This window comes from Mytilus californianus, unplaced genomic scaffold (assembly GCF_021869535.1).
Source record: "Mytilus californianus isolate M0D057914Y unplaced genomic scaffold, xbMytCali1.0.p SCAF_10, whole genome shotgun sequence".
NCBI classification, from domain to species: Eukaryota; Metazoa; Mollusca; class Bivalvia; order Mytilida; family Mytilidae; genus Mytilus; species Mytilus californianus.
Window position 1 is genome coordinate 19,966,032 of NW_026262582.1, and position 27,309 is coordinate 19,993,340.

The 27,309-nt window shown below is 34.1% G+C and overlaps 1 long non-coding RNA gene across 3 annotated transcripts in view; it reads left to right on the forward strand.

Moving 5' to 3' along the window:
• Nucleotides 1-12,652, forward strand: part of LOC127717740 (uncharacterized) — a 42,298-nt gene extending 29,646 nt beyond the window's left edge. Inside the window, exons 1-3 of one of the 3 annotated variants that reach the window (XR_007989325.1) lie at nucleotides 8,487-8,625; nucleotides 9,723-9,843; nucleotides 12,480-12,652. This is a non-coding gene — a long non-coding RNA (uncharacterized LOC127717740). Of the gene's footprint in view, nucleotides 1-8,486; nucleotides 8,626-9,722; nucleotides 9,844-12,479 lie in introns of those variants that run through there. The other 2 variants (XR_007989324.1, XR_007989326.1) reach the window with 2 other exon arrangements.
• Nucleotides 12,653-27,309: the final 14,657 nt, after the last annotated feature.

A 27,309-nucleotide genomic window follows, 5' to 3' on the forward strand; every position in this document is an offset into this window, starting at 1 on the left:
AACTTTTTGAAATCTTCAGGATTTTTAGAAGTCCTAAAATCAGATAAAAATTTGTCTCTCTGCTGAATATCTATCAAAATTTCAGCTGACATCCATGTCCGAATGACAGTCGTGGTATAGGTGAAATAAGCAAATAAAGTTATTATTCATTCCCCAAGTTAATCTCGGAGCAAGTATTTTAAGTCAATTTTATTAAAAAGACACACACACACACAAACCTATATATACACAATGTCATTATAAAGGTGTGGGGAAAATTTCCCTCGTATATGTACGTATGTTACTAATAGTGTCAAAATCAGAAAGTTGTTAAACCCTATTCAAATATTTATATTAGGAGTCTATTTCATAAACTTAAATATACATAATTATTGAAATTATTTTTAGTGTTACAGGAATACTGCTAGTGAAGACAATATTGCACATTTTTCATTTTTTTTGTTGTGAAATTTTGCAAAAAAAAGAATCGTTAACAAAAAATTATTAAATTTGCATCTGAAAGACCATATAGAATTACCGTCCAAATAATTTTGGGCTTGGTTAAATACGATATTCCAATCTTTTAATAACAACGCAAAACTATCAATATTGCTGTTTTGGTGCATCTTTAGGCATTTACAATTTGGTCACATTTTCGCAAAATACGCCAACAATTTGTTAAAATCTATAAATGTGAATCTATAATACAGCGAATTATAGTATATATTTGAAGACATTTAGAAAACAGTCCTTGTGTGAAAAAAATGAACTAACGGATAAACGAGCAACGGCATACATACATGTACCATTACGAATTATAGAGCGTATAGAAAGTTACCACATACCTATACAAGATTTGAAACAAACTGAAGATGAACATATAGGAAAAGTGCGGACGCATATTAGCGCCGAGTGATTTAACTTAATATTCATGCTTGAATAAATACCAAAGAGATATAAATTAATTATTATTTTAATTGGCAAAATAAAGGCCACGGCTCACAAATTTATCAAACATTATCATCAATAAAGATGAAACATTATAGCATGATCATGAATCACAAATGATCAAAATTAACACATTAGCGTGGATCACTGTTGATCAGTTATAATATTAGAATGGATCACGATTGATCAATTAAAACCTTAGCATGGATCACGATTGATCAATTATAACATTAGCATGGATCAAGAATGATCAATTAGAACCATCTGTACAAAAAGAGCACTTTATCATTACTGTCCATTTATGAATACTGACATTGACTTTAAAAATACTGGCCCTGGGAACAGAAGCTCAGTAACGGATATTATAGTCCATTATGTGAACATGGTGCAAGATTGTTGGCGTTGTGTCGCTTTACCGCCAATCTTTTTCAGATAGTCCTTCAAAAAAATTAGTTGATTTTTAAGAGAATGAAAATGTTCATTGATCCAACGCTTCTGTGTCAAAATATTTCAACATTTGTCCATTAGTTAAGGTGTAGAAAGTTCAATTATAGAATAACGATCAAAATTTGAACGGAATATAGCTAATTAAATCTCTTCTTGAGTCATCTTGGAATTTCTACACTTGGTGAGCCATGACGAATCATCATACAACATTGGGTACACGGAAATAATATATGTCCATAAAAACCTGAAAAATAAATCAAAACAGCAGCAGTATATCGCTAAAATCAAGAGGTGGGAGGGTGGGTTTTTCTTTTAAATTTTTAACTTTTGCCTTATTTCGAAAAATTTTGCATGATTTCGCAAAGTTTTGTGTTATTTGGCAAACTTCACGAAATTTTACTCTTCGACACATAGTCATAGCATAATAATGAGTAAGAAATTACTACAACGACATTTGAATAAACTGAAGGAAACCAACGAGTTATAAAAAGCTATCTTGTCGTTAATGTAGCAAAATTTATAACTGATTTACAAGCTTCTGAAATAAGTGGAAGCGTTTAAAATGCCTTGATCAAAGGTTTAACCGTTGATCAAGAAACTGTTCGATAAATTATGCTTATAAAAGAATTCTAAAGTGCTAGGGGAAAACGCATATGAAGGAGATTGAAATTGAATGGTAGAATGAACTTTAATACTGGACCAAGTATTATAAGATAAGTGCTTTTCTTCTGCTAGGTTTTGTTTTTACACCCGTCAAATTCATATTATGGTATAACATAGTACGTCCGTCCGTTCGTCGACATTTAGTATCATCACTCAAATTTATGTGAACTTATCAAGAAACTGTTTGATAAATTATACTTACAAAAGAATCTTAAAGTGCTAAAAACGCATAAGAAGGAGATTGAAATTGAATGGTAGAATGAACTTTAATACTGGACCTTATATTATATGATAAGTGTTTTTCTTCTGCTAGTTTTTTTTACACCCGTCAATACATATTATAGTATAACATAGTACGTCTGTCCGTTCGTCATTATTTATTACATCCTAGTTCCTTGGTTCTGAGCCGGATCACCCCTGCCAGATCACCATAGCTTGAGTTTCTTTGTTCTACATGCTTTCCTTTGTTCTGTAAACTGAATGTCGGAACCTCCTCAGAACCAACCTTAATTTACGGTAAAAACAACAATACCTTGCCAGAACAAAATTTTCAAAGTAAATTGAATGTCGGTACCTACTCAGAACCAACCGTTATTTACAGTAAAAACAACAATACCTGGTCAAAACTAAGTTTTATAAGTAAACTTTATATTGGTACCGCCTCAGAACCAACCATTATTTACACTAAAAACAACAATACATTGTCAGATACAAATTTCTTAAGTTAATTTTATGTCGGTTACTCCTCAGAACTAATCGTTATTTACAGAAAAAACAAAAACAATACCTGGTCAGAACTAAATTTTCTTGGTAAATTTTATGTTGGTACCTCCTCAGAACCAATCTTATTTACAGTAAAAACAACCAAATTTTGTCAGAACTAAATTTTAAGTAAACTAAATGTCGGTACCTCCTCAGAACCAACCTTTATTTATTAATAGTAAAAACAAACATACCTTGTCAGAACTAAATTTTTAAGTAAACTTTATGTCGGTACCTCCTCAGAACCAACCTTCATTTACAGTAAAAAAAACATGATACCTTGTCAGAATCAAATTTTCTAAGTAAACTTTATGTCAGTCCATCCTCAGAACCAGCCTTTATTTTCATTGAAAACAACCTTGTCAATACCAATATTTCTCGGCAAAGTTAATGTCGGTACCTCCTCAGAACCATCCTTAATTTACAGTGAAATCATTAATGCCTTGTCAAAACCAAATTTTAAATGTAACTTTTATGCATGACTGTGCATTCTCAGAACCAGCCGATATATAGAGTTGAAACAACAATACCTTGTCAGAACTAAATTTTCTTAAGTAAATTTTATGTTGGTACCTCCTCAGAACCAACCTTTATTTACAGTAAAAACATTAATACCTTGTCAGAACCTTTGTTTAAGTAAACTTTATGTCGGTACCTCCTCAGAGCCAACCTTTTTTTACAGTAAAAACAACAATACCTAATCAGATCTGATGTTCTAAGTAAACTAAGTGTCGGAACCTCCTCAGAACCAACCGTTATTTACAGTAAAAACAACAATAACTTGCCAGAACCATATTTTCAAAGTAAACTGAATGTCGGTGCATCCTCAGACCCAACCGTTATTTACAGTAAAAACAACAATTCCTTGTCAGAACAAATTTTTTTCAGTAAATTTTATGTCGCTACCTCCTCATAACCACCCTTTTTTTCAAGATAAAAACCATACCTTGTCAGAACTAAATTTTTAAATGCAACTTTTATGACTGTACATTCTCAGAACCAGCCGTTATATACAGTTGAAACAACAATCCCTTCTCAGAAAAAATTATAAGTAAACCTTATGTCTATACTCCTCAGAACCAACCTTTATATACAGTAAAACAACAATACCTTGCCAGAACTAAATTTTTCAAAGTAAACTGAATGTCGGTACCTCCTCAGAATCAACCTTTTTTTACAGTGAAAACAATACCTTTTCGTCAGAACAAAATTTTCTCAGTAAACTTTATGTCGGTACCTCCTCCAAACTAATCTTTATTTACAGTAAAAACAACAATACCTTGTCAGAACTAAATTTTCTAAGTAAACTTTATGTCGGTACCTCCTCAGAACCAACGTTTATTTACAGTAAAAACAACAATACCTTGTCAAAACCAAATTTTTTCAGTAAATTTTTTATCGGTACCTCCTCAGAACCATCCGTTATTTACAGTTAAAACAACAATACCAGGAGCTCTTTTCACAAAAAATCTTAAGAGTAAAAATACTCGTAAGTTATGAACATTTCAGTATAACTTAAGATCAATTTTAATCGTAAGATTTTTTGTAAAAAGAGTCGCTGGTCAGAACTCAATTTTCTAAGTAAACTTATGTTGGAACTTCCTCAGAACCAACCTTTATTTACAGTAAAAACAACCATACCTTGTCAGAACTAAATTTTCTCAGTAAACTTTATGTCGGTACCTCCTCCAAACTAATCTTTATTTACAGTAAAAACAACAATACCTTGTCAGAACTAAATTTTCTAAGTAAACTTTATGTCGGTACCGCCTCAGAACCAACGTTTATTTACAGTAAAAACAACAATACCTTGTCAGAACCAAATTTTTTCAGTAAATTTTTTATCGGTACCTCCTTTTATAACTGTACATTCTCAGAACCAGCCGTTATATACAGTTGAAACAACAATCCCTTCTCAGAACAAATTTTACAAGTAAACTTTATCTCGGTACCTCCTCAGAACCAACCGTTATTTACAGTAAAAACAACAATACCTTGTCAGAACCAAATTTTCTCGTTAAACTTCATGTCGGTACCTCCTCAGAACCAACCTTTATTTACAGTAAAAAAATACAATACTTTGTCAGAACTAAATTTTCTAAGTAAACTTTATGTTGGTACCTTCTCAGAACCAATCTTATTTACACTAAAAACAACAATACCTTGTCAGAACCAAATTTTTTAAGTAATTTTTATGTCTGTACCTCCAGACAACCATTCGTTATTTACAGTAAAAACAACAATACCTTGTCAGAACTAAATTTTCTAAGTAAATTTTATGTTGGTACCTCCCCAGAACCAACCTTTTTTTACAATAAAAACAACCATGCCTTGTCAGAACTAAACTTTCTACGTAAACTGAATGTCGGTACCTCCTCAGAACCAACCTTTATTTACAGTAAGAGCTTCAATACCTTATCAGAACCAAATTTTGTCAGTAAAGTGAATGTCGGTACCTCCTCAGAACCAACCTTTTTTTTTACAGTAAAAACATCAATACCTTGTCAGAACCAAATTTTAAATGTAACTTTTATGGCTGTACATTCTCAGAACCAGCCATTATATACAGTTGAAACAAAAATCCCTTCTTAGAACAAATTTTCAAAGTAAACTGAATGGATGTACCTCCTCAGAATCAACCGTTATTAACAGTTAAAACAACAATATCTTACCAGATCCAAATTTTTAAAGGAAACTGAATGTCGGTACCTCCCCAGAACCAACAGTTTTTTTACAGTAAAAACAACAATACCTGGTCAGAACTAAATTTTCTCATTTAACTTTATGTCGGCACCTCTTCAGAACCAACCTTTTTTCACAGTAAAAACAACAATACCTGGTCAGAACTAAATTTTTTATGTAAACTTTATGTTGGTACCTCATCAGAACCAACCTTTATTTACAGTAAAAAAAAAAAAAAAACCTTGTCAGAAATAAATTTTTAAACTAAATTTTTTGTCGGTACCTCCTCAGAACCAACCGTTATTAATAAAAATTTACAGTAAAAACAACAATACCTGGTCATAACTAAATTGTATATGTATACTTTATGTTATAGTACCTCCTTAGAACCAACCTTTATTTATAGTAAAAACAACCATATCTTGTCAGAACTCAATTTTGAATGTAAATTTTATGACTGTACATTCTCAGAACCAGCCTTTATATCATACAGTTGAAACAACAATCCCTTCTCAGAACAAATATTCTCGGTAAACTTTATGTCGATACTTTCTCAGAACCAACCGTTATTTGCAGTAAAGCAACAATACCTTGTCAGAACCGAAATTAAACTTTATATCGGTACCTCCTCAGAACCAACTTTATTTACAGTTAAAACAATCATACCTTCATGACCTTGTCAGAACTAAATTTCAAATGTAACTTTTCTGACTGTACATTCTCAGAACCAGCCGTTATACAGAGTAAAAACAACCATACCTTGTCAGGTCTCAATTTTGAATGTAAATTTTATGTCGGACTGTACATTCTCAGAACCAGCCGTTATATCATACAGTTGAAACAACAATCCCTTCTCAGAACAAATGTTCTCGGTAAACTTTATGTCGATACTTTCTCAGAACCAACCGTTATTTACAGTAAAAACAACAATACCTTGTCAGAACCGAATTTATATAACTAAACTTTATATCGGTATCTCCTCAGAACCAACCTTTATTTACAGTAAAAACAACCATACCTGGTCAGAACTAAATTTTCTGAGTAAACTGAATGTTGGTACCGACTATAGGACGGTACCTCCTCAGAACCAACCGTTATTTACAGTAAAACAACAATAAATTATCCGAACTAAATTTCCTAGGTAAACTTTAGGTCGGTACATTCTCAGAACCAACCGTTATTTACAGTACAAACACCAATACCTTGTCAGAACTAAATTATCTATGTAGACTCTAGGTCGGTTCCTCCTCACAACCAATCGTTATTTACAGTAAAAACAACAAAACTTTGTCAGAACCGATTTTTTTATCGACTTTAGGTCGTTACCTCCTCAGAACCATTTTGTTTATTTGAGACACGAAACGTACCATGCTCAGTCCCAACCATTATATACATTAAATTCAACTGTATATACCTTGCAAGAACCAACTTTTGTACTTTTTTAGGATCTCAATGAAAATGAATGGGGAATGTGTCTATGGGACACACGGATGATGCCCCCGGCCCGCTTGTATATAGATCTCAAAAACAGTCAAAGTGACGCTACCCAATTTCGTACTTGATCAGAGTTTTGTGGTAATAAGCATTATGTATAAGTTTCATAACATTTGGTTGAGGCAAACTTAAGTTGGAGAACGGAAACGAAAATTTTAACAATTTTCCATTTGTAAAGGGCATAACTCTAGAAAGGTAAAAGTGACGCCACCCAAATTCAATCTTGATCTGTGTTTTGTGGTAATAAGCATTGTGTATAAGTTTCATAACATTTGGTTGGGGCAAACTAAAGTTAGAGAGCTACTATTTGATTTTTATGGGGGGGGGGGGGGATTTTTTAATAGTTTATCCTGACATTTTTTACATAAATTGTCATCCTGCCTTTTTTTGCCAAGTTGCTCACCCTGCCTATTTTTTTTACTCAAATTTCATCCTACCCCCCCCCCCCCCCCTCCCCATACAAATCAAATGGTAGCTCCCTATTAATATAAGTCAAATCCAATCATTATTTACAGTAAATTATACACCCTGTAAGAACCTACTTCTGTATTTAAAATATAGGACGAAACCTCCTTAGAACCAACTAATATTTCTGGTAATTCAACAAAACCTTCTCAGAACCAAATTGTCTTCATTATTAAAAATTGTTACCTCCTTTTAACCAACCATTTTTTTAATTATTTTTGAAGTGAAAATTCAGCGGTTGCGATGCTCTATCTTGTCAGTTTTCACATACTCATTTTTCAAGTTATGTAATGAGTTAATGAAAAAATATTTTAATAGTTAAATATACAGCTAAAATTAAGCAAAAATGGATAGACGTACAAATTTATCGAGAAGCAACTGTTTTCCCTTATAACAGCTGTATAATGTGACATAAATGTTTTAATTTGTTTATCTTACCGACTCCCTATTCCATATTTAAGAAAACAAGTGTATTCGAAGAAAAATTGTACGTGTAAATTCGGACAAAAATATTTAGAAAGAAAATAAACCAAAGATTAAGAAACCAATTGTATAATATTCATATTTTATTGTAGGATACACTATCTAGCACATAAAACCAAATTGAAATATGTCTCTTGGGACCAATAGATCATGAAGTGTAAATAACAGAGGTTTCTAATATATAACTGACAAAGATAATAAAATATAAAGTTATCTAATTAAGGACGCATCTCAAAACATTAAATTTTACATACTGAACCCAAAACACCGGCTAACATGCAATTAATGAAGTCTTTAATTTCTATACTTTATCATTAAATCAGAGACATTGTACAAACTAAAAGTGTATATAATCTAAGACTACTGAGTTATAGTAGTCTCAGATATAATATATGTCTCCGAGTAAATCAATATATATGTCGTGATTATTGGTGTACATTCAGGTCATAATTGTTTGTCGGTAATTAGCTAACAACTGCTGCGCATGACTTTTGAATGGTTCTGGAGACGTATTCCGGTGCTGCATTTGTACGGTTCTGTGCTCGTACCGGCTGCCGTATATTGATGGATTAAAGTAACCTGTAAGAAGAAATGAGTTAACTATTGTTTATATTAGAGACGAGAATGTCTCGTGTTTTGTTCTGCTCAGAAAAGCAGGAACCTTGGAGTTTATGGTTAGATTCTTTCTTGAATCAAAACTGGGTAAATTTGATATAGCTAACAAACACTCCCCCTTTTTAAAAAATAACTCGAGAACCACACATTGGCCATCGCGCTCGCTGCACAAAGTAACAATAGTCAATAAGAAATAATTATTGTTACTTTCAAGAATTATTACTTGTCAAAAGGTCCCCCCCCCCCCCCCCCCCCCCCGGACATCAAAGGAAGTTAAATGTATTGTTATCCCAAATTAGTTCAAATTATTATCATAATGACGCCTTGAAACCCTATTTTATGTGTTTTTTTGGCTCCCCCCCTGCCCCCCGGACATCAAAGGAAGTTAAATGTATTGTTATCCCAAATTAGTTCAAATTATTATCATAATGACGTCTTGAAACCCTATTTTATGTGTTTTTTTTGGCTTTGAAGTATTCCTACTGCAGAAAAAAAACCATAACATAACCTTTTAAGAAGTCATAATTATTTGAACTACCCCTGAATATATTGCAAACAGGCTCTGATCTAAAAAATGTTTTAAGAGCAATCTTTGAAATGATTTTTTAGGTAATTTAATTATTATGTAATTAATATTAACATAGTTATAAACTTTCAAATTTATTGAACAATATAACCAACTCCTATGCTCTTTCCCATAAATGTCACAATATCATTATATTACAGTAAAATCCGATAGTTTGATGACATTCGTCATTGTTTATGCCTATTGACCTCAGGTCAGCCTAAACTGTAATTTATTCATCAATAAAAACCTAAGACATTAACCACCTGCAATGTGATTGCATCAAAATGACACCTAAGGCATATCATACTAATTGTGCAGGATGTGCCACCAAAATAAATACTGTTTTGTAAAATTAGATGATGATAGTTATAGCTACATGTAGTAATTATAATAACTGATGATAGATTTAAATCTGAGTAAAAGGTTGATTTATATGTGCTCATTCATGTTTTAATTAAAATATAAATTGAATCTTTTCTTTTATAATATTAAGATATTAAAATCACAATTATTTATTTGTAAACTAAAAATATTTTTTATCCTTTTAAGAACATGACTGTACACAAACATTATACACAAATAATTTTAATAATTCTGTCATGTTTTTTTTATGTAGCCCCAGAATGGTCAGAACAGTGGCAAAAGACTAATCCAGATTACCAAAAAATTGAAATTGTTCAGCTACCATTCATGCCATAAGCATGATAAGAAAAATTTTGCAGTTTCCAGAATTTGAGGTAGAGTATAGTCAGGAATAGTTTAAATATGCAGATGTTTAGTTTGCAATAAACAATTATGTCCTTAATAGAAAAGTAGAGGAAACAAAAGAGTATGAAAATAGTTGAAAAAAGTAATCAATATTACCTAGTCATAAATATTGTAAATAGAAAAGAGAAAGGCAATGGTTACGACTTGGTTTTATTAATTATCATTTGTCCATAATTTCGAATGAATCTTGACATTTTCATGTCACAATTTGATCTAAATGCATCCTCCTTTATAAAATAATATTATTTTCAGTCTACTGAAACAGGTATTTTTTTTTGTTAAATTAAAAAGAACAATGAAACAATCGTTGAACAATTTTACCTAGCCTGTAAAGCTGATAGCTTGTTGATTTATACAATTGATTAACTCATGGGTTAACAGGTAGTAAAATTTTATACTACAATCCTGGTACCTGATACAGCCTTCAAAATCTGAAGGTTAGTTTCAACCCAGTCCTGATAAATTTATCAATGAAAACTAATCAAAAGACCAAATAAAAATTCACTGGGTAAAATGATAATATTTTAAGTAATAATACAATATTCATTCATACCATTTGTTGCGTAAAATAGTTTTGTTACTTATCATACAAATATGATTTACTCCTAATGCTCTAACAGTATTGTATGGTAACCACCGACGGTAAGTATGGACAAATACTGTATATAGAGTGTGTATAGGAGTACTGTATTGTATGGTAACCACCGACGGTAGGTATGGACAAATACTGTATAAAGACTGTGTATAGGAGTACTGTATTGTATGGTAACCACCGACAGTAGGTATGGACAAATACTGTATAAAGACTGTGTATAGGAGTACTGTATTGTATGGTAACCACCGACAGTAGGTATGGACAAATACTGTATATAGACTGTGTATAGGAGTACTGTATTGTATGGTAACCACCGACAGTAGGTATGGACAAATTCTGTATAAAGACTGTGTGTAAGAGAACTGTATTGTATGGTAACCATCAACGGTAGGTATGGACAAATACTGTATATAGACTGTGTGTAGGAGTAATGTATTGTATGGTAACCACCGACTGTAGGTATGGACAAATACTGTATATATAGACTATGTATAGGAGTACTGTATTGTATGGTAACCACCGACGGTAGGTATGGACAAATACTGTATATAGACTGTGTATAGGAGTACTGTATTGTATGGTAACCACCGACGGTAGGTATAGACAAATACTGTAAATAGACTGTGTATAGGAGTACTATATTGTATGGTAACCACCGACGGTAAGTATGGACAAATACTGTATATAGACTGTGTATAGGAGTACTGTATTGTATGGTAACCAACGACAGTAAGTATGGACAAATACTGTATATAGACTGTGTATAGGAGTACTGTATTGTATGTTAACCACCGACGGTAGGTATGGACAAATACTGTATATATATATACTATGTAAAGGAGTACTGTATTGTATGGTAACCACCGACGGTAGGTATTGACAAATACTGTATATAGACTGTGTATAGGAGTACTGTATTGTATGTTAACCACCGACGGTAGGTATGGACAAATACTGTATATAGACTGTGTATATGAGTCTTGTATTTTATGTTGACCACCGACGGTAGGTATGGACAAATATTGTATATAGACAGTGTATAGGAGTACTGTATTGTATGGTAACCACCGACGGTAAGTATGGACAAATACTGTATATAGACTGTGTAAAGGAGTACTGTATTGTATGATAACCACCGACGGTAGGTATAGACAAATACTGTATATCGACTGTGTATAGGAGTACTATATTGTATGGTAACCAACGACGGCAGGTATGGACAAATACTGTATACATAGACTGTGTATAGGACTACTGTATTGTATGGTAAACACCGGCGGTAAGTATGGACAAATACTGTATATAGACTGTGTATAGGAGTACTGTATTGTATGGTAACCACCGACGGTAAGTATGGACAAATACTGTATATAGACTGTGTATAGGAGTACTGTATTGTATGGTAACCATAAACGGTAGGTATAGACAAATACTGTATATATAGACTGTGTATAGGAGTACTGTGTTGTATGGTAACCACCGGCTGTAAGTATGGACAGATACTGTATATAGACTGTGTATAGGAGTACTGTATTGTATGTTAACCACCGACGGTAGGTATAGACAAATACTGTATATAGACTTTGTAAAGGAGTCTTGTATTTTATGGTAACCACCGACGGTAGGTATAGACAAATACTGTATATAGACTTTTTATAGGAGTGCTTTATTGTATGGTAACCACCGACGGTAGGTATAGACAAATACTGTGTGTTGAATTTATTTATTTAAATGAAAAGTGTTGCACATAAATTGTATTTTTGCATTGAAATTTTATGTAATCTGTACATTTCGTTTTTTCCCTTCAAATGGTGGAATGGTCCTATTTGTCCTTAAATGGCAAATAAAACTTACTGTTCTTGGCTTTTATGTTTGATATATTTTTGAATATTCTTCATGTGGAGATCTGATCTTGTCTATTGAATTTTGTCGTTTTCCTTATTACATGTATGTTAATTGCAGCAACTTAATTGGACTTATTTATTAAAAGTGATAATATTTCTGTTGTAGGTAATCAAGATTTAGTGTTTCCATACAAGTGTCAAAGATTGAACGACAAAAACATCTAAAATTTTACAGGACAGAGTAGACTTTTTTCACTGTGCTTCATTTTGTCTTTATGTCTAAATAATGATACATTTTAAAAAAAACAATAAAATATGGAATAAAAAAGATTGTTATCTTATAAAATGGAGTGAAGAAATAAGGGGTGATTGAAAACATAAGAATATATTGCTATCATATATGCAGATCAGCAGTACATGCATGTGCTATAGATGTACATAAATAAGGGGCCAATAATTTCAAGTTGCCTGTTAAAAAAGACTTTATTAATGTTATGCAAGATACCATCAAATATCACTAGGTGTTAATCAAATAATATTGTAAATAAGAGGGTTGTCCAAAATATTTCCAACAGTTGTTTGATAAACACTACCTTAATCAAATTACACTGTTAAAAAGCAGTTTAGGTCAGTCTTAAGAAGCGAATGTAATTTAGAAAAGTGCAAGCTGTTGATAAAAACTACAAATATCAGCCTTATTGCAAAGGGAACTGCCAGTCATAAGAGAGGGGCGAAAGATACCAGAGGGACAGTCAAACTCATAGATCAAAAATAAACTGACAACGCCATGGTTATCAAAGAAAAAGACAAACAGACAAATAATAGTACACAAGACACAACATGGAAAACTAAAGACTAAGCAACACGAAAATGTGGGTGGAGATTACCATTTAGCACAAATGAGTTTCGGGACAAAAGAAAGTATTTTCGGCACAAACCGATTATACCCTTTCAAAAACTATGTGTAGTCCCTTTTATAAAAGTGGCAGATGTTTTGTTTTTTTGCCTATTTATACATGAGTATCTATGACAACTAACTGCTGCTCCTAGTAAAGTTAGTCTTTGGTTTTTGAAAGATTAGATCTGTTGTTACAATTCTTTTCTAAGGCACCGGCCTCATAAACAGGAAGTAACCAGATTAGTAGCAGTACTAATACAATACTGTAAAAATAAGGAGATGTGATATGATTGCCAATGAGACACCTATCCACTCAAGTTCAAATGAAGTGGATGTAAGCAGTTATATGCAACCATACAGCCTTCAACTATGAGCAAAAACATACCATATAGAACCTTGTAAAGGCTAGTATGATTTACATCTGCAATAATCACTGAACAATCAGAGACAAGTTTGGGCCTAAATTAGTATGTCCTAACTCCCAAATTGATCGAAGAGAGAGGCGAAAGATAACAAAGGCTCATTCAAACTCATAAGTCAATAATAAACTGACAAAACCACGGCAAAAAAGAAAAAGATTAAAAGTCAATCAACAGTATGCAAAACACAACAAAGAACACTGAAGACTGAGCAATACGAACTTCACCAAAAACTGGTGTGACCAATTGACTAATTGATCTCAGCCTTACAGTATTTAGCAGACCCTTTATTATACCAAACCAAACAAAGTTCCTAAGGGTACAATGTTTTTGACCCATCAGTCTGTCTGTCCTGTTCTCGTTATCTCAACTCCTCTGAAACCACATAACAGAATTTATAAATCTTTGTAGATAATATCGACAGGAAATTATGAAATTATCGATTCATTGATTTTCTATTAGTTATGAGAAATTTGGCCTTAATATACTCCTACAACAGTTTGTCATCACAACTTTCTGAAAGTACACAACAGAGTTTCATGAAATTTTTTAAATAGTTATGACATGCTACGTCGATGTGCATATTGACAGAAAATTATGATTAAATTTTTATGCCCTACCCACGATAGTAGATGGGCATTACGTTTTCCGGTCTATGCTTCCTCCGCTCGTTCGCCCGTCTGTCCCGCATCAGGTTAAATTATTTGGTCAAGGTAATTTTTGATGAAGCTGAAGTCCAATCAACTTGAAACTTAGTACATATGTTTCCTATGATATGTTCTTTCTAATTTTAATGCCAAATTAGAGTTTTTACCCCCTTGTCACGGTCAACTGAACATAAAAAATGATAGTGCGAGTGGGGAAACGTGTACTGTGGACACATTCTTGTTTTTGTCGAGCCTGCGACATTCGTCGCAGAAAGCTCGACATAATGATAGTGATCCGGCTGCGGCGGCGGCGGCGTTAGTTCACCTCTTAAAAGCTTTATATCTTAGAAGGTGGAAGACCTGAATGATACATACTTTGTATATAGATGCCTTAGGTTAGGAAGTTTCCGTCTGTCACATGTTCATTGTCCTTGACCTCATTTTCATGGTTCAGTGACTACTTGAAAAAAAGTTAAGATTTTTTGTAATGTTAATTTCTCTCTTTTTATGATTAATTGGGTAACTATATTTAGTATGTGCATACCTTGCAAGGTTCTCATGCCCATCAAACAGTTTTCACTGGACCTCGATATCATTTCATGGATCAGTGAAAAAGGTTAAGTTTTGGTTGTCAAGTCTATATTTCAGATACTATAAGCAGTAGGTCTAGTATTTATGGTGTATTGAAGGATTGTCAGGTGTACATGTCCAACTGGCAGGTTTCATCTGAGCTTGACCTCATTTTCATGGTTCAGTGATTATAGTTAAGTTTTTGTGTTTTGGTCTGTTTTTGTTATACTGTATGCAATATGTCTACATATTTCATGTATGGAATGATTGTAAGGTGTACATTTCCAACTGACAGGTATCAACTGACCTTGACCCCATTTCCTTGTTTCAGTGATCAAAGTTAAGTTTTTGAGTATTGTTCTTTTTTCTAATATTATATGCAATAGTTCAACTATATTTGGTGTATGGAAATATCTTATGATGTACATGTCAGTCTCGCAAGTTTTATTTGACCTTGACCTCATTTTCACGGTTCATTGCTCAGTGTTAAGTTTTTGTGTTTTGGTCTGTTTTGGTTACTTAAACTATAAGCAATAGGTCAACTATATTTGTTGTATGGAAGAATTGTAAGCTGTACATGTCTACCTGGCATGGTTCATCTGACCATGACTTCATATTGATGGTTCATTTGTCAATGTTTAGTTTTCTTGGTTTAGTCTGTTTCTTAGAAAATACAAGCAATAGGTCAACTATATTTAGTGTATTGAAAGATTGTAAGGTGTATATGTATTTCTCGTTTTGGTCATATGACCTTGACCTCATTTTCTTGGACATGATCCAATAAAATGAGGTCAAGGTCAAGGTCATATGATCCGCCACTGTCATGTTCAGTTTATAGTTGTAGTAAAGCTTTATATTTAGAACTATCAACATAAAATCAATAGTTAGTAAAGAAGGCGAGACTTTTCAGCGTGCATGTGCACTCTTGTTTGGAATTAGGAATTATGCCTTTGAACTTTGTGCATATCCACAAGAAATTAGTATCAGTTGGCTTTTGAAGGAGTTATGCGTCTTTGAACTTAATAATCTGTTGAGATTTTGCTTGCTAAGTGACAATGTCGGGCTGTGGGGTATGTGAGTCTGCTCACAAAGGTTCTTTAATTAGACACAATCAATGCATTGTCTGTGCTTCCAAGATACAGTCTGTATGCATTGTCTTTTGTTGTAAGTTAAATTAAGTTTATGTATTGTTCGTGGTTCTTAGTCTATTACATTGTTTATATGCTTTGACTATGATTCTAAGATACAGTTTCTGTTGTCGGTATATCTTAGATTCATACACTGTCTATGGATCAGATATAAAGTATGTATACATTGTAAGTTGTTCTAAGTTGAAGATACAGTCTATGTTTTGCTTGTTACTGCAAGATAAAGTGTGTGCATTGCCTGTGGTTCTTAATACAGTCTATGCATTTTTTGTATGCTTTGTCTATGGGTCTAATTTTTACATACAGTCTGTATACATACTGTATATCTGACTCATATACAGTGTCAAAATAACCTCTGGTTCTAAGATGCATTTTGTATGAGTGCCTGAATGCTTAGTATATATTGGTTTCGATATATGGTCTGTATGTATTGTATGGATCTTATATATATATTATCTATACGTATATATTTTCTGTATACGTATTTTCCATGTTTAGATGATGCAATGAAGATAAGAAGATATGTGGTATGATTGCCAATGAGAAAACTATCCACCTAAGACAAACGAACGTGAATCAACAATGAGTAACCCATACGTATACATGTACTTATATAGACTGTAGTACTCCTATGCAATGATGTAGAATGTTATTAAAACCCATTCCTGACTAGATGTGACGAAAAACGAAAACTAACAGCCCGAGTAATGCTGAAACAATAAATGTAAAACCAATATCAAAGACAGCAACCAACAGCAACCACTGAATTAAAGACTACTTACTGACTTGGGAAAGGTACACACATAATGTGGCGGGTACAACGTTTCCATGATCACGAAAAGCATATCAACAGTCGATAATGTGTGTGTGGCTAAAAAAGGAAACAACAGATGAAAGTATAATGTAACCCATCCTCAGGGGTTAACATGCAATGCAAAACTTGTATAAACAGTCGATATAGAGTATACTTGTATGTCCATACCTACCGTCAGTGGTTACCATATATTACAGAATTTATATCTACAGTACATATACAGTATATAGAGTATAACGTTATGCCCATACCAACCCTCAGTAGTTATCAAATATATTACAGTACTTGTATCTGCAGTCTATATAGAGTATACCGTTATGTCCATACCAACCCTCAGTGGTTACCATATATATTACAGTACTTGTATCTACAGTCTATATAGAGTATACCGTTATGTCCATACCTACCCTCGGTGGTTACAATATATCACAGTACTTGTATCTACAGTTTATATAGAGTATACCGTTATGTCCATACCAACCCTCAGAAGTTACCAAATATATAACAGTTCTTGTATCTACAGTCTATTTAAAGTATACCGTTATAACCATACCTACTCTCAGTGGTTACCATATATAACAGTACTTGTATCTTCAGTCTCTAGAGAGTATACCGTCATATCCAAACACGCTCTATGGTAACCATATAATATATTACTTCTATGCACTGTCTATTAACAGCATTTATTCATACCTACCGTCGGTGGTTAACATACCATATAGTTCTCTTAAATACCGTCTATCAACAGTATATGTCTATACCTACCGTCGGTGGTTAACATACAATATAGTACTCATATGCACTATCTATCAACAGTATTTTTCTATACCTACCGTCGGTGGTTAACATACAATATAGTACTCCTATATACCGTATATCAACAGTATTTGTCTATACCTACCGTCGGTGGTTAACATACAATACAGTGCTCCATTACACAGTCTATCAACAGTATTTTTCTATACCTACCGTCGGTGGTTAACATACCATATAGTTCTCTTAAATACCGTCTATCAACAGTATATGTCTATACCTACCGTCGGTGGTTAACATACAATATAGTACTCATATGCACTATCTATCAACAGTATTTTTCTATACCTACCGTCGGTGGTTAACATACAATATAGTACTCCTATATACCGTATATCAACAGTATTTGTCTATACCTACCGTCGGTGGTTAACATACAATACAGTGCTCCATTACACAGTCTATCAACAGTATTTTTCTATACCTACCGTCGGTGGTTAACATACCATATAGTTCTCTTAAATACCGTCTATCAACAGTATATGTCTATACCTACCGTCGGTGGTTAACATACAATATAGTACTCATATGCACTATCTATCAACAGTATTTTTCTATACCTACCGTCGGTGGTTAACATACAATATAGTACTCCTATATACCGTATATCAACAGTATTTGTCTATACCTACCGTCGGTGGTTAACATACAATACAGTGCTCCATTACACAGTCTATCAACAGTATTTTTCTATACCTACCGTCGGTGGTTAACATACCATATAGTTCTCTTAAATACCGTCTATCAACAGTATATGTCTATACCTACCGTCGGTGGTTAACATACAATATAGTACTCATATGCACTATCTATCAACAGTATTTTTCTATACCTACCGTCGGTGGTTAACATACAATATAGTACTCCTATATACCGTATATCAACAGTATTTGTCTATACCTACCGTCGGTGGTTAACATACAATACAGTGCTCCATTACACAGTCTATCAACAGTATTTTTCTATACCTACCGTCGGTGGTTAACATACCATATAGTTCTCTTAAATACCGTCTATCAACAGTATATGTCTATACCTACCGTCGGTGGTTAACATACAATATAGTACTCATATGCACTATCTATCAACAGTATTTTTCTATACCTACCGTCGGTGGTTAACATACAATATAGTACTCCTATATACCGTATATCAACAGTATTTGTCTATACCTACCGTCGGTGGTTAACATACAATACAGTGCTCCATTACACAGTCTATCAACAGTATTTTTCTATACCTACCGTCGGTGGTTAACATACCATATAGTTCTCTTAAATACCGTCTATCAACAGTATATGTCTATACCTACCGTCGGTGGTTAACATACAATATAGTACTCATATGCACTATCTATCAACAGTATTTTTCTATACCTACCGTCGGTGGTTAACATACAATATAGTACTCCTATATACCGTATATCAACAGTATTTGTCTATACCTACCGTCGGTGGTTAACATACAATACAGTGCTCCATTACACAGTCTATCAACAGTATTTTTCTATACCTACCGTCGGTGGTTAACATACCATATAGTTCTCTTAAATACCGTCTATCAACAGTATATGTCTATACCTACCGTCGGTGGTTAACATACAATATAGTACTCATATGCACTATCTATCAACAGTATTTTTCTATACCTACCGTCGGTGGTTAACATACAATATAGTACTCCTATATACCGTATATCAACAGTATTTGTCTATACCTACCGTCGGTGGTTAACATACAATACAGTGCTCCATTACACAGTCTATCAACAGTATTTTTCTATACCTACCGTCGGTGGTTAACATACCATATAGTTCTCTTAAATACCGTCTATCAACAGTATATGTCTATACCTACCGTCGGTGGTTAACATACAATATAGTACTCATATGCACTATCTATCAACAGTATTTTTCTATACCTACCGTCGGTGGTTAACATACAATATAGTACTCCTATATACCGTATATCAACAGTATTTGTCTATACCTACCGTCGGTGGTTAACATACAATACAGTGCTCCATTACACAGTCTATCAACAGTATTTTTCTATACCTACCGTCGGTGGTTAACATACCATATAGTTCTCTTAAATACCGTCTATCAACAGTATATGTCTATACCTACCGTCGGTGGTTAACATACAATATAGTACTCATATGCACTATCTATCAACAGTATTTTTCTATACCTACCGTCGGTGGTTAACATACAATATAGTACTCCTATATACCGTATATCAACAGTATTTGTCTATACCTACCGTCGGTGGTTAACATACAATACAGTGCTCCATTACACAGTCTATCAACAGTATTTTTCTATACCTACCGTCGGTGGTTAACATACCATATAGTTCTCTTAAATACCGTCTATCAACAGTATATGTCTATACCTACCGTCGGTGGTTAACATACAATATAGTACTCATATGCACTATCTATCAACAGTATTTTTCTATACCTACCGTCGGTGGTTAACATACAATATAGTACTCCTATATACCGTATATCAACAGTATTTGTCTATACCTACCGTCGGTGGTTAACATACAATACAGTGCTCCATTACACAGTCTATCAACAGTATTTTTCTATACCTACCGTCGGTGGTTAACATACCATATAGTTCTCTTAAATACCGTCTATCAACAGTATATGTCTATACCTACCGTCGGTGGTTAACATACAATATAGTACTCATATGCACTATCTATCAACAGTATTTTTCTATACCTACCGTCGGTGGTTAACATACAATATAGTACTCCTATATACCGTATATCAACAGTATTTGTCTATACCTACCGTCGGTGGTTAACATACAATACAGTGCTCCATTACACAGTCTATCAACAGTATTTTTCTATACCTACCGTCGGTGGTTAACATACCATATAGTTCTCTTAAATACCGTCTATCAACAGTATATGTCTATACCTACCGTCGGTGGTTAACATACAATATAGTACTCATATGCACTATCTATCAACAGTATTTTTCTATACCTACCGTCGGTGGTTAACATACAATATAGTACTCCTATATACCGTATATCAACAGTATTTGTCTATACCTACCGTCGGTGGTTAACATACAATACAGTGCTCCATTACACAGTCTATCAACAGTATTTTTCTATACCTACCGTCGGTGGTTAACATACCATATAGTTCTCTTAAATACCGTCTATCAACAGTATATGTCTATACCTACCGTCGGTGGTTAACATACAATATAGTACTCATATGCACTATCTATCAACAGTATTTTTCTATACCTACCGTCGGTGGTTAACATACAATATAGTACTCCTATATACCGTATATCAACAGTATTTGTCTATACCTACCGTCGGTGGTTAACATACAATACAGTGCTCCATTACACAGTCTATCAACAGTATTTTTCTATACCTACCGTCGGTGGTTAACATACCATATAGTTCTCTTAAATACCGTCTATCAACAGTATATGTCTATACCTACCGTCGGTGGTTAACATACAATATAGTACTCATATGCACTATCTATCAACAGTATTTTTCTATACCTACCGTCGGTGGTTAACATACAATATAGTACTCCTATATACCGTATATCAACAGTATTTGTCTATACCTACCGTCGGTGGTTAACATACAATACAGTGCTCCATTACACAGTCTATCAACAGTATTTTTCTATACCTACCGTCGGTGGTTAACATACCATATAGTTCTCTTAAATACCGTCTATCAACAGTATATGTCTATACCTACCGTCGGTGGTTAACATACAATATAGTACTCATATGCACTATCTATCAACAGTATTTTTCTATACCTACCGTCGGTGGTTAACATACAATATAGTACTCCTATATACCGTATATCAACAGTATTTGTCTATACCTACCGTCGGTGGTTAACATACAATACAGTGCTCCATTACACAGTCTATCAACAGTATTTTTCTATACCTACCGTCGGTGGTTAACATACCATATAGTTCTCTTAAATACCGTCTATCAACAGTATATGTCTATACCTACCGTCGGTGGTTAACATACAATATAGTACTCATATGCACTATCTATCAACAGTATTTTTCTATACCTACCGTCGGTGGTTAACATACAATATAGTACTCCTATATACCGTATATCAACAGTATTTGTCTATACCTACCGTCGGTGGTTAACATACAATACAGTGCTCCATTACACAGTCTATCAACAGTATTTTTCTATACCTACCGTCGGTGGTTAACATACCATATAGTTCTCTTAAATACCGTCTATCAACAGTATATGTCTATACCTACCGTCGGTGGTTAACATACAATATAGTACTCATATGCACTATCTATCAACAGTATTTTTCTATACCTACCGTCGGTGGTTAACATACAATATAGTACTCCTATATACCGTATATCAACAGTATTTGTCTATACCTACCGTCGGTGGTTAACATACAATACAGTGCTCCATTACACAGTCTATCAACAGTATTTTTCTATACCTACCGTCGGTGGTTAACATACCATATAGTTCTCTTAAATACCGTCTATCAACAGTATATGTCTATACCTACCGTCGGTGGTTAACATACAATATAGTACTCATATGCACTATCTATCAACAGTATTTTTCTATACCTACCGTCGGTGGTTAACATACAATATAGTACTCCTATATACCGTATATCAACAGTATTTGTCTATACCTACCGTCGGTGGTTAACATACAATACAGTGCTCCATTACACAGTCTATCAACAGTATTTTTCTATACCTACCGTCGGTGGTTAACATACCATATAGTTCTCTTAAATACCGTCTATCAACAGTATATGTCTATACCTACCGTCGGTGGTTAACATACAATATAGTACTCATATGCACTATCTATCAACAGTATTTTTCTATACCTACCGTCGGTGGTTAACATACAATATAGTACTCCTATATACCGTATATCAACAGTATTTGTCTATACCTACCGTCGGTGGTTAACATACAATACAGTGCTCCATTACACAGTCTATCAACAGTATTTTTCTATACCTACCGTCGGTGGTTAACATACCATATAGTTCTCTTAAATACCGTCTATCAACAGTATATGTCTATACCTACCGTCGGTGGTTAACATACAATATAGTACTCATATGCACTATCTATCAACAGTATTTTTCTATACCTACCGTCGGTGGTTAACATACAATATAGTACTCCTATATACCGTATATCAACAGTATTTGTCTATACCTACCGTCGGTGGTTAACATACAATACAGTGCTCCATTACACAGTCTATCAACAGTATTTTTCTATACCTACCGTCGGTGGTTAACATACCATATAGTTCTCTTAAATACCGTCTATCAACAGTATATGTCTATACCTACCGTCGGTGGTTAACATACAATATAGTACTCATATGCACTATCTATCAACAGTATTTTTCTATACCTACCGTCGGTGGTTAACATACAATATAGTACTCCTATATACCGTATATCAACAGTATTTGTCTATACCTACCGTCGGTGGTTAACATACAATACAGTGCTCCATTACACAGTCTATCAACAGTATTTTTCTATACCTACCGTCGGTGGTTAACATACCATATAGTTCTCTTAAATACCGTCTATCAACAGTATATGTCTATACCTACCGTCGGTGGTTAACATACAATATAGTACTCATATGCACTATCTATCAACAGTATTTTTCTATACCTACCGTCGGTGGTTAACATACAATATAGTACTCCTATATACCGTATATCAACAGTATTTGTCTATACCTACCGTCGGTGGTTAACATACAATACAGTGCTCCATTACACAGTCTATCAACAGTATTTTTCTATACCTACCGTCGGTGGTTAACATACCATATAGTTCTCTTAAATACCGTCTATCAACAGTATATGTCTATACCTACCGTCGGTGGTTAACATACAATATAGTACTCATATGCACTATCTATCAACAGTATTTTTCTATACCTACCGTCGGTGGTTAACATACAATATAGTACTCCTATATACCGTATATCAACAGTATTTGTCTATACCTACCGTCGGTGGTTAACATACAATACAGTGCTCCATTACACAGTCTATCAACAGTATTTTTCTATACCTACCGTCGGTGGTTAACATACCATATAGTTCTCTTAAATACCGTCTATCAACAGTATATGTCTATACCTACCGTCGGTGGTTAACATACAATATAGTACTCATATGCACTATCTATCAACAGTATTTTTCTATACCTACCGTCGGTGGTTAACATACAATATAGTACTCCTATATACCGTATATCAACAGTATTTGTCTATACCTACCGTCGGTGGTTAACATACAATACAGTGCTCCATTACACAGTCTATCAACAGTATTTTTCTATACCTACCGTCGGTGGTTAACATACCATATAGTTCTCTTAAATACCGTCTATCAACAGTATATGTCTATACCTACCGTCGGTGGTTAACATACAATATAGTACTCATATGCACTATCTATCAACAGTATTTTTCTATACCTACCGTCGGTGGTTAACATACAATATAGTACTCCTATATACCGTATATCAACAGTATTTGTCTATACCTACCGTCGGTGGTTAACATACAATACAGTGCTCCATTACACAGTCTATCAACAGTATTTTTCTATACCTACCGTCGGTGGTTAACATACCATATAGTTCTCTTAAATACCGTCTATCAACAGTATATGTCTATACCTACCGTCGGTGGTTAACATACAATATAGTACTCATATGCACTATCTATCAACAGTATTTTTCTATACCTACCGTCGGTGGTTAACATACAATATAGTACTCCTATATACCGTATATCAACAGTATTTGTCTATACCTACCGTCGGTGGTTAACATACAATACAGTGCTCCATTACACAGTCTATCAACAGTATTTTTCTATACCTACCGTCGGTGGTTAACATACCATATAGTTCTCTTAAATACCGTCTATCAACAGTATATGTCTATACCTACCGTCGGTGGTTAACATACAATATAGTACTCATATGCACTATCTATCAACAGTATTTTTCTATACCTACCGTCGGTGGTTAACATACAATATAGTACTCCTATATACCGTATATCAACAGTATTTGTCTATACCTACCGTCGGTGGTTAACATACAATACAGTGCTCCATTACACAGTCTATCAACAGTATTTTTCTATACCTACCGTCGGTGGTTAACATACCATATAGTTCTCTTAAATACCGTCTATCAACAGTATATGTCTATACCTACCGTCGGTGGTTAACATACAATATAGTACTCATATGCACTATCTATCAACAGTATTTTTCTATACCTACCGTCGGTGGTTAACATACAATATAGTACTCCTATATACCGTATATCAACAGTATTTGTCTATACCTACCGTCGGTGGTTAACATACAATACAGTGCTCCATTACACAGTCTATCAACAGTATTTTTCTATACCTACCGTCGGTGGTTAACATACCATATAGTTCTCTTAAATACCGTCTATCAACAGTATATGTCTATACCTACCGTCGGTGGTTAACATACAATATAGTACTCATATGCACTATCTATCAACAGTATTTTTCTATACCTACCGTCGGTGGTTAACATACAATATAGTACTCCTATATACCGTATATCAACAGTATTTGTCTATACCTACCGTCGGTGGTTAACATACAATACAGTGCTCCATTACACAGTCTATCAACAGTATTTTTCTATACCTACCGTCGGTGGTTAACATACCATATAGTTCTCTTAAATACCGTCTATCAACAGTATATGTCTATACCTACCGTCGGTGGTTAACATACAATATAGTACTCATATGCACTATCTATCAACAGTATTTTTCTATACCTACCGTCGGTGGTTAACATACAATATAGTACTCCTATATACCGTATATCAACAGTATTTGTCTATACCTACCGTCGGTGGTTAACATACAATACAGTGCTCCATTACACAGTCTATCAACAGTATTTTTCTATACCTACCGTCGGTGGTTAACATACCATATAGTTCTCTTAAATACCGTCTATCAACAGTATATGTCTATACCTACCGTCGGTGGTTAACATACAATATAGTACTCATATGCACTATCTATCAACAGTATTTTTCTATACCTACCGTCGGTGGTTAACATACAATATAGTACTCCTATATACCGTATATCAACAGTATTTGTCTATACCTACCGTCGGTGGTTAACATACAATACAGTGCTCCATTACACAGTCTATCAACAGTATTTTTCTATACCTACCGTCGGTGGTTAACATACCATATAGTTCTCTTAAATACCGTCTATCAACAGTATATGTCTATACCTACCGTCGGTGGTTAACATACAATATAGTACTCATATGCACTATCTATCAACAGTATTTTTCTATACCTACCGTCGGTGGTTAACATACAATATAGTACTCCTATATACCGTATATCAACAGTATTTGTCTATACCTACCGTCGGTGGTTAACATACAATACAGTGCTCCATTACACAGTCTATCAACAGTATTTTTCTATACCTACCGTCGGTGGTTAACATACCATATAGTTCTCTTAAATACCGTCTATCAACAGTATATGTCTATACCTACCGTCGGTGGTTAACATACAATATAGTACTCATATGCACTATCTATCAACAGTATTTTTCTATACCTACCGTCGGTGGTTAACATACAATATAGTACTCCTATATACCGTATATCAACAGTATTTGTCTATACCTACCGTCGGTGGTTAACATACAATACAGTGCTCCATTACACAGTCTATCAACAGTATTTTTCTATACCTACCGTCGGTGGTTAACATACCATATAGTTCTCTTAAATACCGTCTATCAACAGTATATGTCTATACCTACCGTCGGTGGTTAACATACAATATAGTACTCATATGCACTATCTATCAACAGTATTTTTCTATACCTACCGTCGGTGGTTAACATACAATATAGTACTCCTATATACCGTATATCAACAGTATTTGTCTATACCTACCGTCGGTGGTTAACATACAATACAGTGCTCCATTACACAGTCTATCAACAGTATTTTTCTATACCTACCGTCGGTGGTTAACATACCATATAGTTCTCTTAAATACCGTCTATCAACAGTATATGTCTATACCTACCGTCGGTGGTTAACATACAATATAGTACTCATATGCACTATCTATCAACAGTATTTTTCTATACCTACCGTCGGTGGTTAACATACAATATAGTACTCCTATATACCGTATATCAACAGTATTTGTCTATACCTACCGTCGGTGGTTAACATACAATACAGTGCTCCATTACACAGTCTATCAACAGTATTTTTCTATACCTACCGTCGGTGGTTAACATACCATATAGTTCTCTTAAATACCGTCTATCAACAGTATATGTCTATACCTACCGTCGGTGGTTAACATACAATATAGTACTCATATGCACTATCTATCAACAGTATTTTTCTATACCTACCGTCGGTGGTTAACATACAATATAGTACTCCTATATACCGTATATCAACAGTATTTGTCTATACCTACCGTCGGTGGTTAACATACAATACAGTGCTCCATTACACAGTCTATCAACAGTATTTTTCTATACCTACCGTCGGTGGTT